General features: G+C 38.8%; 1 pseudogene; it reads left to right on the top strand.

Moving 5' to 3' along the window:
• Nucleotides 1-8,914: 8,914 nt before the first annotated feature.
• LOC112927679 (broad substrate specificity ATP-binding cassette transporter ABCG2-like) lies at nt 8,915-11,943 on the top strand (annotated as a pseudogene).
• The last annotated feature ends 1,880 nt before the right edge of the window (nt 11,944-13,823 follow it).

The following is a 13,823-nucleotide window of genomic DNA, read 5'->3' as shown; positions in this document are numbered from 1 at the left end:
AATCTTGATTATCTCTGAAAGGTGGATGATGATTTAAGATGATCTTTGTTGTGTTTTTTATGTTGTTCTATGTTTTCCCTAGTTCTTGCAGTAAGCACATTTTACTATTATGTCAGGAAGAAAAGAAATATTTTTACAGAGTGTTGGCAACACAATTAAGAAATGTAACTTTGGAATATAATTGTAATGCTCCTATAGGGAGGAAGGGAACAATATGTTCAACTGCATAATCAGAGTAGACTAAGTGGTATAATAAATTAACACCAAAGATTCAGCAGCTGGAAATAATAACAGCTTATGTCTTTCTCTCAGTCTCATGTGGGTCCACAGGGACTGTGGCATGGAGGGGGCAGCTGTTGCATATAGTAGGATTTGAGGGGCCAGCCCAGAACTGATAGGGTCACTTCCATTCACTTTCTGTTGGCTAGCACTTAGTCATAAAGACATATCTAAGTGAAAGGGTCACTAGGAGGTATGATCTAAGTGTGTGCCCAGGAAGAAAAGAACCTGGTGAGCACTCACAGACTCTAGTTAGTCTAGTGAGCGATTCCACTTGTACACTAGCAGTTTTGCATCATTTTCCAGGGAAGTTATTTGGGTTTGGGAGTGTTCTTCCTAGGGAGCATTCTTAAAGTTGTTGAGCATACCCAGAATAGTTGAACAAGCGGAGATGTACTCCACCCCCCAGGATTCCCATGCAAATTACTCGGTTTCTTGTTACCTCTGTCCAGCATTGAGCCATCTCCAAACTTAAGTTAAATTTTCAGACCCTGATTCCCTACCCCTCATCTGCTCTGGCTTGGCATCTTCATTTAACTCAGTATCTGACCTTTGTCTATGCTGGGTGCTGCATTTTCTGTGTGCAATCCTTTGATGAACTGTCTACATTTCCTTTCTTGGCTGAACTCAATCCATCTCCTGCTTCCTGACCTGACACTGGGTTGTGAGGCTGACATCTCAAAAGGACGCTGTGTCATCTTACCTAGGGCTGATTACTTCCTGGAGAAGGAGGGAATATGTTTTCTTACACTGGTTTCTAGCGAGTGATCGATGTACTGCTTATAGTTCAGTTCATGCAGTCACCTGTCCCGGTGGCCTTTGGTACCCTGAGTTTGTGTAAGGAAGCTGATGGATGTGTGCAGTGCAGCCCAACATGGTTTATCTGGAAAGGATCACTGGTGGACAACTGACACCATCACCTTCTCTCAAAATATCAAAATGCAATGCATGATATATTAAAAATATTCTGTGGGCCCATAAAAGACAAGCCCTCAACAAATATCACAGGAAGCCAGGATCCTATTTCACCAGCTCTGTGCTTACACAGAAAGAAACTATTTCTTTCCCATAGGGGTTTCAGAGTATAACTCCCTTTTCACCCAGGACAGGTTTTCTGTGATGTGTTTTAAATGGGGCCTTTATTTAAGCAGTCTGTACTCTGCTCATGTTTTGCTTTCCAACAAGCTGCTAGATAAGCAAAATGCCTTGAGCCTAAGACCAACCTTGATATTGAAGTCTAGAGCTATTTTTAAAGTACCATTTTATTTCTGATTATAAAAGCAATGCATAACCATAACTTATGCTTTTGAGTACATACGAAGAACTCAGTACTGGGTGTGGTATTTTGCACACATTGACTAATTTTCACAGCAACTTTCTGAGCAAAATATAATTTCCATTTAATTTAGAAGGAAACTCCGGTCCGAAGATATCCAATGTCATGTTCAGGTTCTTACAGTTGGGAGGTGGTGTTGCTAGAATTAGGACTTGGCTTTTCTGATACTGTTGCCTACAAACCTTACTGCCACCAAATCGTGCCTCTATACGTGACTCTTACAGCAAATTTGAAAGAGGTACAATATAATGAGGAAAACAATAAGAATAAATATTACCATAATACCTTAACTTAGAGATATCTATTGTATTTGGTACATTTTTCCCAAGTCTTTACCCTGATGGTTAAAGTAATAGATTTTTTTTTTTTGATGAACAGGTTTTATTCATGGTTTTGTATTCTGCTTTTAACATTTAACCTCTTATTGTAAGCATATTTTCAAGTCATTAAATTTTGTTGAAAGCCTTTTCATGGTTGCAAACCATTTGACTGTGCCATAATTCATTTAACCAGTCCCTTATTACTGGACATTTTTCTGCTTTCCTTTTTTGCTATTAGAAAACCAATTATAAATAATTCTACCATGAACCCATTTGACTATATTTTGATTGATTATTTCCTTGTTGTAATGCATATGTTTAAGGGCCTGGCACATGTTGTCAAATATAACAGATTCTCAATAGTTTCTGTATCAATCAATCATAATTGACCTTAATATACTTCATAATTGATTCTAACCAACACTAGAGGCATCTTTTTTCATATGGCCATCGAATACCAAATAGATCTGGATTTTTTAAAAAAGGATATGGATTATTTTTAAATGCCATATCTTTTTCCTTTTCTAAAGATCTGTGTCTCGAGGATAAAGGCAGGATTGGGCTTCTACCCCACTGGCTCAGGAAGGGCTTGATGACCTCAGGATACCTGAGGTCAGGTGGGATAGCATCTGCAACAGTACATGGCTACTACTTAGGAGGACCTACAGAACAGAGACTGAGGGCATTCTGTGTGGTATAAGGATTGTGCATAGATACAACATTTGTAGCTACATTCCATTTGTGAGATTGGCATTCTTGAATAAGGAAGAGAGGTAAAAATAACAGCCTAGAGAGTCTCTTCCAGTTTAGAGACTGAATTAAAAATACTACCCATTTGAAACTGTTGCGCCTTTTCCTATACGATGCCCTTGTAACTGCCCCCATAAGGCACACAGATTATACACTATTATCTTTACTTTATGGAAGATAACAGCAATAACAGTGGAAATTGATCCAGCACAAACTATGGGACAGGCATTGTGCTAATACTTAGCATGTATTATTCTCCTTAATGTGCAAAAGTACCCTATGAAATAGGTACTGTATTTCATGGATAAGGACAATGAGATACAGTAATTTAAAATAACTTATTTAAAGTCCCTAGTTTAGCAAGTGACAGAACTGGAATTCAAACCTACTTAATTAATCTGTCCCTAGAGAAATCTCAGGGAGATTAAGGGCCACATTTAAAGTCTCCCAGAGACTAAGCAGATGAACTGGAACCCATGTAGAGATCTGTGTGTTCAGTGACTTTTCCTCTAACATCAAGGCTCCACTGAAGCCATTTGGATATGGTTGGCAATGTCAGCCCTCATTGAAAGTGTCCAACACTGTTAAGAATCTCTCAAGCACAGACCAGCTTTGCTCACAGAGGCACAGTGGCAGATATTAGTTTTGTTCCCTGACATCTGTGCATGCCCCTGTGTGTGTTTTTACCTGTGGGGCCCTGAAAGTTCCCGCAAGCACCATTTACCGATGAGTAGGTAGAGAAAATGAGAGGTGAAATAATGTGTCCAAGGTCACATAGTTGGTAATGAAAGCAGAGATCATAAAACCCATCTTTCACAGCTGTTGAGAGCGTGCTATGCAGGTTGGAAAGTGCTTGTCACAAAGCAAGCATTTAGTAAATAATAGCAAATATTAATAACAATGATAATAATAGAAGTTATCCTGTTAATATGATACGGTAATGAGTTCTTCTGCCTCATTAATCCTGTCCTCAACTAAGGACCACTGGAGTCATTCTTTGTCTTACTGGACCAAACTCTACCTGAGAGATTTGACAATATTTATTCTACCTTGTATGAAGAATGCCTCTCAGGAAGTTGCTGATAAGCTTGGAGAAGCTGGCTAACCCCAATACCCTCATATTTGTACCAAAGCTACAGAGGCATCTAAGCAGAAACATTATGTTCAATGTGTCAACCTCACACATATCTTTGATAAGCAGAGGGAGGCACTTCTACTTTTTCACACTGTACTTGGACACAAGTCTGCCTAAGCATGATAGGAAGCAACAAGCTATCCAGTCTCTGCCATTTGAAGTATTGAATAGCAAAACCCTGTGGCAGTCTAGGAAACTTACCTCTACAGAATGTGCTGACGTAGTGGAATGGAATTAAATGGGACCTCATACCTAGTGTATATCACCACCAACATGTTTTATTCATCCTTGCTTACTGTGTGAATGGACAATTTTCCTCCCAGATGAAGAGGCACTCTAAGAACAGAGCTATAATTTTCTAAGGAGAATTACTGGGCCCCAGTCTTGAAGGAAGAGGTCATTTTGGCCAAGAGAAATGAATAGTTTTCTGGTATAGTATTCTCTTTACCACTAAAATATATGCTGTGTAGATTCTAGCTTGAGTTTTCATATGAGCGGTGAATGCAAATATTGAGAGGCTCTAGTCCCCTGGTATCAAAGCCATATATTCTAGTGAGGCTAGAGCTAGACATGGCTCCTGTTTGGAGTTCTGGCTATAATTATACTAGGGAACACTTCACTTCCATGTACATTAGATTAGTCTTCTCACTGGGAAATGGGAAAGCAGAGCAAGTGATGGCTCTCAAAGAGTCATAGTGAGAAAAGTGGGTTTGTATTATTAGCAACCCAGGGTTCTATATTGACATGCCCAGGCCAGCCATTACCATGAGAGCAGGCAAGAGAGGTATGGCAAATATTATAAACCCCATTCCCACTACCAAAATAAATTGTTAAACTAATAGAAGACTTGGTTCTTACTGAGCATTGACTATGTAAAGGAATATTATAGTACATGTCTTACTAACAGTATTGCCAAACCTCAAAACAATCATGTAGGATAGATACTATACTACCATCATACCCATTTCAAAGATAAGGAAACCAAGTCTCATCAAAATTAATTTTCCAAGGACAGCTTGTAAGAGACAAAGCTAAGGTTGAACCTAAGTAGTTTTATTCCAGAGTCTCTGTGTTCTTAACCACTAAGCCCTGTTATGAAAAACAGGTGCATTGCAGTGGATAACAGATCAACACAGACATTTTGCAGTGTATTCATTAGAATACTTGTGACCAGTTCTGTGTGGAGCATTTCATAAAAAGTAACCTCATAGTAGCCTTAAATGTTAAGTATTATTATCATCTCCACATACAGATAAGGAAACAGGCATCCGCAAGGCTGTCTACTTGTACGGAGCTGAGACTCAAAACTTTATAGTTTTTCTGGTTTGAAAACATCAGCCTACAAGGAGGCTACAAAGAGGAATCAAACAGGGCCCTTCCCTGTTATGAATGTGTTTTAACAAATGAGGGATGACTTTTAACCTGAATCACTGTGATGCAAAGTCCAGGGCAAGTTCCATATGAGTAATGAAAATGAAAAAAGAGAAGAAGGAGAGAGGGGAAATAAGTGGAGGGAAGAGGAAGGAGGTAGAGAACGAGATGTAATCCAGTAGAAGAGGGAGGTCTCACTTCTGTTCAGGACTGGCTCCATGAAAGAAGAGGTATTACATATATCCTTGAGGGATGAGTGAGACTTGAATAGACAGAGCTTTCTTTTATTTAGAGCATGCTAGATGCTGGGCATTGTACTAGGAACTTAATCCATTAAGACTGGGTATCACAATAACAGTGTCATTATTTCTAGTTTGTAGATGAGGAAGCAGAGACTAAGCAAGATGTTGCCAGATGTGGGTGACTGGCATGAACAAAGTCCTGACCCAGGGACCATGAATAGAAGTGTTGTTGGAACAGAGAATTCACAGGGATACTAGAAAGGTCCACTGGGCCCAGATTACATGAGTTCTGGTCCTCTATCCCATTGCCAATGGAAATAATGAGAGCTGGGTTTTAGGAAGATTCTCAGGCATTGGTGTGCAAGGATGAATTGAATGATACTAACTAGAGTGGGTAAAGACACTTCTTCTATACTCTGAGCACAGGGTAATAGGCACAGTCCTCAGAGGGCTGAGTCTGAAGTGAAGCTCTGTCCTTGATTAGCTGTGTGTTCTTAGGCAAGTCGTTCTGTGTATCTGGACCCTCAGTTGTCTCAGCTGTAGATGAAGATTACAATAGAATGTCCCTGTCTCACGGGGATGCTGTGAGGAGTAAACAAGACAAACTATGTTGAAATGCTGTGCCTAGCGCTTGACCCATCATAATCATAGGCTAAGCAGGAGTTTCTATTTATTTTCTTCATGAAAAACACTGAGACCAGCTTGAAAGCTTGGAGGCTGTTATTGTAACGCATGCATGAGGTGATGAGAGCCCAGCCTGAGGTGGTGGAAAGAGAGGATGAGAAGAAAAGAAATAATGATGTTAAGTATAAGACAGCAACTCCTCCTGACATTGTTGGGTTGTTGAGGAAAACAAAATCTTACTTTAGCCAGAATATTCTGCTGTGAAATGCAAAACAGATTTAAAAATGAAAATTATCTATCATGTGGGCTATATTCATCGGGCTCTTGTTAGACTATAAGACATTGACTCCAATTTTGTAGTATCTGTATCATTCTTTAAGCATTCAGCGCGTTGATTTCCTATCTCTTGAAGACTTTCCATTTTGCAACTATTGAAATGAAAGTTTTAAGATAAAGCAAGGGATTGGAGAATACATGAAAATGAGTCTAAAAATGGAAGATTGAGTTTCATGTTTACCACCTTTTATTCTGTGATTCAGAAAGACTTGCATTTGCATCATTTCCATTATGTTTTCTGAACTGGCATTAATGTTGTAGATATTAGGTCTGATATTTAATTAAAGGGAGGTTGTCTGTTCCTGCTATTGCTATCCAGAGCTATTAGTCACTTGTCTTAGGTGGCTAGAGCTGAATCTTGCTACCAAAAACCCATGTCAGTTATTTGATACATAAATCAGGTCCTGGAGACAATGAGTTTATGAATTAAAAAGTGTCAGACATACCTTTGATTTAAATATTCAGCCCACTATTAAAAAATCCTAGAATGCCAATCTCCAGTCCTTTCTTAAAAATGAGTTTATTAGCTGGTCATTAAACATAGTGTATATGCCACACAATTAATTTTATAGGAAGTTTGCTGAAGCCTAGATAAATGGACAATTAGCCTCTCTTCTGAGAACAGATCTGTTATCATAATCACTAATGAAAACAATATTCACATGCATACATAAGACAAAAATGGCCCCTCCTTCTCTCTTAGGTATTTGTTATAGAAGCCAAAAGCTCAATCTGTACCATCTAGTAGGAGTAGTTCACTTCATTTTTTTTTCTTTCCCTTAGAGTGATAATCATGTTTTCTCATGGAGCTCTCTTATCTATATTTAGTTCTCCAGCTTCTCTTATTTGAAATCTAAAGCTTGTGTTTAACACTGGAATATACATATATTTTAAAGATTTTATTTATTTATTCATGAGAGACAGAAAGAGAGGCAGAGACACAGGCAGAGGGAGGAGAAGCAGGCTCCAAGCAAGGAGCCCGATGTGGGACTCGATCCCGGAAATCCGGGATCGGGCCCTGAGCCAAAGGCAGACGCTCAACTGCTGAGCCACCCAGGCTTCGCTGGAATGTATTATTAACTAGATTTCAAATACCTAGATAAAATAAAGAGAGAGCATATAGATTTCAGTAGGAGGCTTTAAAATCATAAATAGATCAATTATTTATAATGTGTCTATACATTTATAGCTTAAATATCTTTGAATGAAAAATAAGAAGAATGACATATGTGGAGATGGTGCATACTTCAATAATTGCTATAGACAATAGCATGGATGGATAAAATATAGAAAAGATAAAAATGCACAGCTGATCTTAGGTGGAATACAAGTTTCTGCATGGATCAGACACAGGAAAGAAAAGCCTGAGTATGAGTAGAGTTCAATGTTGCTGGGCTCCTGCTCTAGTAATAGGCAGTGATAGCCAAGAATTTAGGCCCTTTTGAATAAGATAGCTAACGTGCTCCAAGTATGAAGGAGTATTAAGACTAACTCAAAGCTTAAAATCAAGGACTGGAAATAAGGGGCAGAACACTTCATCTTGACTCATGAAAGGAAACTACAAAAATGTTACCTGAAAACATATTCCCAGCAAGATACAGGCCTTAGGAAATAGGAGAATATAGAAACAGCCTCATGACACAGGAATAAATCAAGTTGTCCATTTGTTTGATAAAAGCATCTGCCAAGTCTCCAATATTACCACAGGACAGAAATTCTGAAATGACACTAATAAGGCCTCGTTCTGGAATAGGGACCTGTAGGGCTGGGTGGAGACCAATATAAAAATCTAGATGGGGGGCAGTTTGGGGGGCTCAGTAGTTTAGCACTGCCTTCGGCAGGGCCTGATCCTGCAGACCCAGGATCGAGACCCATGTTGGGCTCCCTGCATGGAGCCTACTTCTCCCTCTGCCTGTGTCTCTGTCTCTCTGTCTCTGTCTCTCTCTTTCTCTGTGTTTCTCATGAATAAATAAATGAAATAAAAAAATCTAGATGGGAAGAGATGAAAGTAGAGACAGAACAAACAGGCCCTAGGCATGTCCCTGTTTTCTTTTTTTTTTTTTTTAAGAATTTATTTATTTATTTATTTATTTATTTATTTATTTATTTATTATTTAGAATGAGTGTGAGCCAGGAGAGGAGCAGAAGGGGAGGGACAGAGTCTCCAGCAGACTCTGCATTCCACATGGAGCCTGGGGTGAGTCTCAATCCCAGGACCCTGAGATCATGACCTGAGCCAAAACCAAGAGTCCAAGAGGCACATCACTTTTAAGGCCACTTGCGTAACAGTAAGAGGAGATACCTCCTTCATTTTTGTGCCCTAGCTAACTAACTTTCCTTCACTAGGCCCAGCTAGGAATCTGTGAGCCCATGCAAATATAAATGAAGCATAAATAAATAAGTTAATGACAGTGCTTTCTTACAAAAAATGTTAGTAAAGATAGAAGGAATAATAGAGGCCTCTGAGCACATGAACTCTGAGATCAGAGACCCTGGTGAAACTGAACCTCTGTTAAGCTGAAGAGGCAAAAACTCTCCAGATGTCTTCTAATAATGACCAAGTTTGTATCCCAATGTCACAAAGAAGCACCAATGACCTCTCCAGGATGACCTCCAATGACCTGAAGACATTTACTGAAGTAGCCATGTTAAGTTTTCATAACATTTACTATCGAGTAAAAGTGAAGAGTGGCTTTCTTCTTGGTCGAAAAACAGTTGAGAAAGAAATACTAACAAATATCAATGGTGTCATGAGACCTGGCCTCAATGCCATTCTGGAACCCACAGGTGGAGGCAAATCTTCATTGTTAGATGTCTTAGCTGCAAAGGAAAGATCCGCATGGATTATCTGGGGATGTTTTGATAAATGGAGCACCTTGACCTGCCAATTTCAAATGTAATTCAGGTTATGTGGTACAAGATGATGTTGTGATGGGAACAGTGAGAGAAAATTTACAATTCTCAGCAGCTCTTCGGCTTCCAACAACTATGACGAGTCATGAAAAAAATGAGTGAATTAAAAAGGTCATTCAGCAATTAGGTCTGGATAAAGTGGCAGATTCCAAGGTTGGAACTCAGTTTATATATGGCATGTCTGGAGGAGAAAGAAAAAGAACTAGTATTGGAATGGAGCTTATTACTGATCCAGCCATCTTGTTCCTGGATGAGCCCATATTTTGCTCCTGAAGAGGATGACTGAACAGGGATGAACAATCATCTTCTCCATTCATCAGCCTCGTTATTCTATCTTCCAGTTGTTTGATAGCCTCACCTTGTTGTCTGCAGGAAAACTGATGTTCCATGGGCCTGCCCAGGAGGCCTTGGGGTTCTTTGCTTCAGTGGGTTACCATTGTGAGCCCTATAATAACCCTGCAGACTTCTTCCTGGATGTCATTAATGGAGACTCCTCTGCTGTGGTATTAAACAGAGAGGACCAAGAGGGTAAAGTCAAGGTGACTGAAGAGCCTTCCAAGAGAGGTACTCCACTCATTGAAAGAATAGCTGAGTTTTATGCCAATTCTGACATGCAGAAAAACAAAAGAGGAGTTAGATCAACTCTCAAAGAGTCAGAAAAGGAAGCGCTCAGCCTTTAAGGAGATCACATATGCCACCTCCTTCTGTCAGCAACTCAAATGGATTTCCAAGCGTTCATTCAAAAATTTACTGGGTCAACAAAACTAAAAGACAACCTACAGAATGGGAGAAGATATTTGCAAATGACGTATCAGATAAAGGGCTAGTTTCCAAGATCTATAAAGAACTTATTAAACTCAACACCAAAGAAACCAACAATCCAATCATGAAATGGGCAAAAGACATGAAGAGAAATCTCACAGAGGAAGACATAGACATGGCCAACATGCACATGAGAAAATGCTCTGCATCACTTGCCATCAGGGAAATACAAATCAAAACCACAATGAGATACCACCTCACACCAGTGAGAATGGGGAAAATTAATAAGGCAGGAAACCACAAATGTTGGAGAGGATGCGGAGAAAAGGGAACCCTCTTGCACCGTTGGTGGGAATGTGAACTGGTGCAGCCACTCTGGAAAACTGTGTGGAGGTTCCTCAAAGAGTTAAAAATAGACCTGCCCTATGACCCAGCAATTGCACTGTTGGGCATTTACCCCAAAGATACAGATGCAATGAAACGCTGGGACACCTGCACCCCGATGTTTCTAGCAGCAATGTCCACAATAGCCAAACTGTGGAAGGAGCCTCGGTGTCCATCGAAAGATGAATGGATAAAGAAGATGTGGTTTATGTATACAATGGAATATTCCTCAGCCATTAGAAACGACAAATACCCACCATTTGCTTCAACGTGGGTGGAACTGGAGGGCATTATGCTGAGTGAAGTAACTCAATCAGAGAAGGACAAACATTATACGTTCTCATTCATTTGGGGAATATAAATAATAGTGAAAGGGAATATAAAGGAAGGGAGAAGAAATGTGTGGGAAATATCAGAAAGGGAGACATAAAGACTCCTAACTGGGAAACGAACTAGAGGTGGTGGAAGGGGAAGAGGGCCGGGGGTGGGGGTGAATGGGTGACAGGCACTGAGGGGGGCACTTGACGGGATGAGAACTGGGTGTTATTCTGTATGTTGGCAAATTGAACACCAATAAAAATAAAATTATTATTAAAAAAAGAGCAAACAAAAACAAAAACAAAAACAAAAATTTACTGGGTAATCCCCAGGCCTCTATCGCTCAGATAATTGTAACAGTCATCCTGGGATTGGTTTTAGGTGCCATTTTCTATGATCTAAAAAATGATTCTACAGGAATCCAGAATAGATCAGGGGTGCTCTTATTCCTGACGACCAACCAGTGTTTCAGCAGTGTGTCAGCTGTGGAGCTCCTTGTGGTTGAGAAGAAGCTCTTTATACATGAATATATCAGTGGATATTACAGAGTGTCATCTTATTTCTTTGGAAAACTGTTATCTGATTTACCACCCATGAGGATGTTACCAAGTATTATATTTACTTGTATAATATACTTCTTGTTAGGACTGAAACCAGTTGTGGAGGCCTTCTTCGTCATGATGTTTACTCTTATGATGGTGGCTTATTCAGCTAGTTCTATGGCACTGACCATAGCAGCAGGCCAGAGGTGGTATCCATAGCAACTCTCCTCATGACCATCACCTTTGTGTTTATGATGATATTTTCAGGGCTGTTGGTAAATCTCAGAACTATTGGGCCTTGGCTCTCATGGCTTTGGTACTTAAGCATTCCTCGATCTGGTTATGCGGCTTTGCAGTATAATGAATTTTTGGGACAAAACTTCTGCCCAGGAGTCAACGTAACAACGAACAATACCTGTAGCTATGCAATACATACTGGCAAAGGATTTTTGCTAACCCAGGGCATTGAGCTCTCCCCTTGGGGCCTGTGGAAGAATCACGTAGCCTTGGGATGCATGATTGTTATCTTCCTTACAATTGCCTACCTAAAATTGTTATTTCTTAAAAAATATTCTTAAATTCCTCTTTAATTTACATAATTGATTCACACATTAAAAAGGGAGCATCTTGATTTAAGTGAAAAAAAAAGAAGGAATAACAGAAAATCACCATTTGGTAATTGTCAATGGATGACAAAACTATTGGGTTACATTTTGATGAGGATATTTACATGATTTGAAAGGATCTCCTCTACAAGGTACTTTGTAATAACAAAGGGCAAATAGTAACTTTATAGTGAAGAAACCAGAAGACATCATAACTAAGTGATCAAAATTAGCATCCCCAAGTAATGGGACACATAGGTAATTGTGTGTATCTTGGTTAGACGTGATAGGAGGGGTGTATCATTTTTGAACTAGCTCTGCCAAAATTATATAAACTGAATTGAATCATGAAGAAAAATCAAATCCTAATTGATGGACATTCTACAAAATAAATTTGTGGAATTTGGGATGTAGAACATAAGAATTGCTTTTACTGTCAGTATTAAATTATTTGAAAATGAAACAAAAATCTATATGACAATAAAAGTACTATACTACCAAAAATAGTTTTATCTTGCTAAAATGATAATTAAAGGTAATTTTACAATCTTTACTACTTTTAATAGAAAACTAAAAATAAATGAATTAAGTATTCAACTTAAAAAAGAAAAATAAACTGGAAATATGGAAATTGTAAAGAGCAGAAATTAATGAGTTTGGTAAAAGACAAATAAAATGACAGGATCAATAGAAAATTGGTTCTTTGGGGAAAAAAGAATGAGTACAACGAGAAATATCAACAACAGTAAAGAAAAGACTGTATTGGGGGGAAAAGAATACAACAATTATGTAGATAAATTAGAGATTTCAGTGATCATAAGCTATAACAAACCTTGTGCCCATAAACATGAAAACATAAAAGAGTATTTTCTTAAGAGGGGCGTCTGGGTGGCTCAGTCCATTAAACATCTGCCTTCAGCTCAGGCCATGATCCCAGAGTCCTGGGATCGATTTCTGCATCAGGCTCCCTGCTTTGTGGGGAGTCTGCTTCTCCCTCTCCCTCTGCTGCTCTCCCCTGCTTGTGCTTCTCTCTTTCTCTGTAAAATAAATAAATGAAATCTACTTAAAAAATAATTTTTCTTAGAAAAGGTATCAAAAATGACTCAAGGTAAACACAAACCTCTATAAATCAATAAACTGAATTGATAGTCAAAAATTTTCTACCTTAAAAGACATTAGGCTCAGGGAGTTTTACAGAAAAATGTTACCAAGTCTTTTGGGTCAGATAATTACTCTTTTACAAACTGTTATAGAGAATAGAAAAAACAGGGGAGAAATATCTAAAAGATTTTGGAAGAACTAAGCAGAGGCTCCCGCTCTACCTGCGATTAAAATTTTCTATAAAGCTATAGTAATTAAGACACTGTGTCATGGTGCCGGGAGGGATGAAAATACTCATAAACTAGAGTAGAGAGACCAGTAATATACTCATATGTCTATGGAACCTGGATATGTGTGAGGTGGGATATATCAAGTCAGTTGGGGGAGGAAGGATCATTCAGTATGTGGTTCTACTAGAACTGGGGATGACATGGGACCAAATAAAATTAAAACTCAGGGTGCCTGGGTAGCTCAGTTGGTTGAGCTTCAGATTGATTTCAGCTGGGGGTCATGATCTCAGGGTCAGGTTCCACACTCAGTGTGGAGTCTGCTTGCCTCTCTCCCTCCCCCTCTACTTACCCCCCATATACACTCAAGCACACTCCACACTCTCTCAAAATAAATAAAATCTTAAAAAAAAGAAATGAGGAGAACATTTAAAAATATTAAATATCTGTTATAAAATATTAAATATCTGTTAATCATAATATGAAACCAAACACAGACCATCTTTATCATTATAGGACAGGAAAGTTGTCTTAAATAAATAAAAAACAAATCATAAAGAGAACAACTAATAAGTTTG

This window comes from Vulpes vulpes, chromosome X (genome assembly GCF_048418805.1).
Source record: "Vulpes vulpes isolate BD-2025 chromosome X, VulVul3, whole genome shotgun sequence".
NCBI classification, from domain to species: domain Eukaryota; kingdom Metazoa; phylum Chordata; class Mammalia; order Carnivora; family Canidae; genus Vulpes; species Vulpes vulpes.
This window is presented reverse-complemented; position numbering and strand designations above follow the sequence as displayed.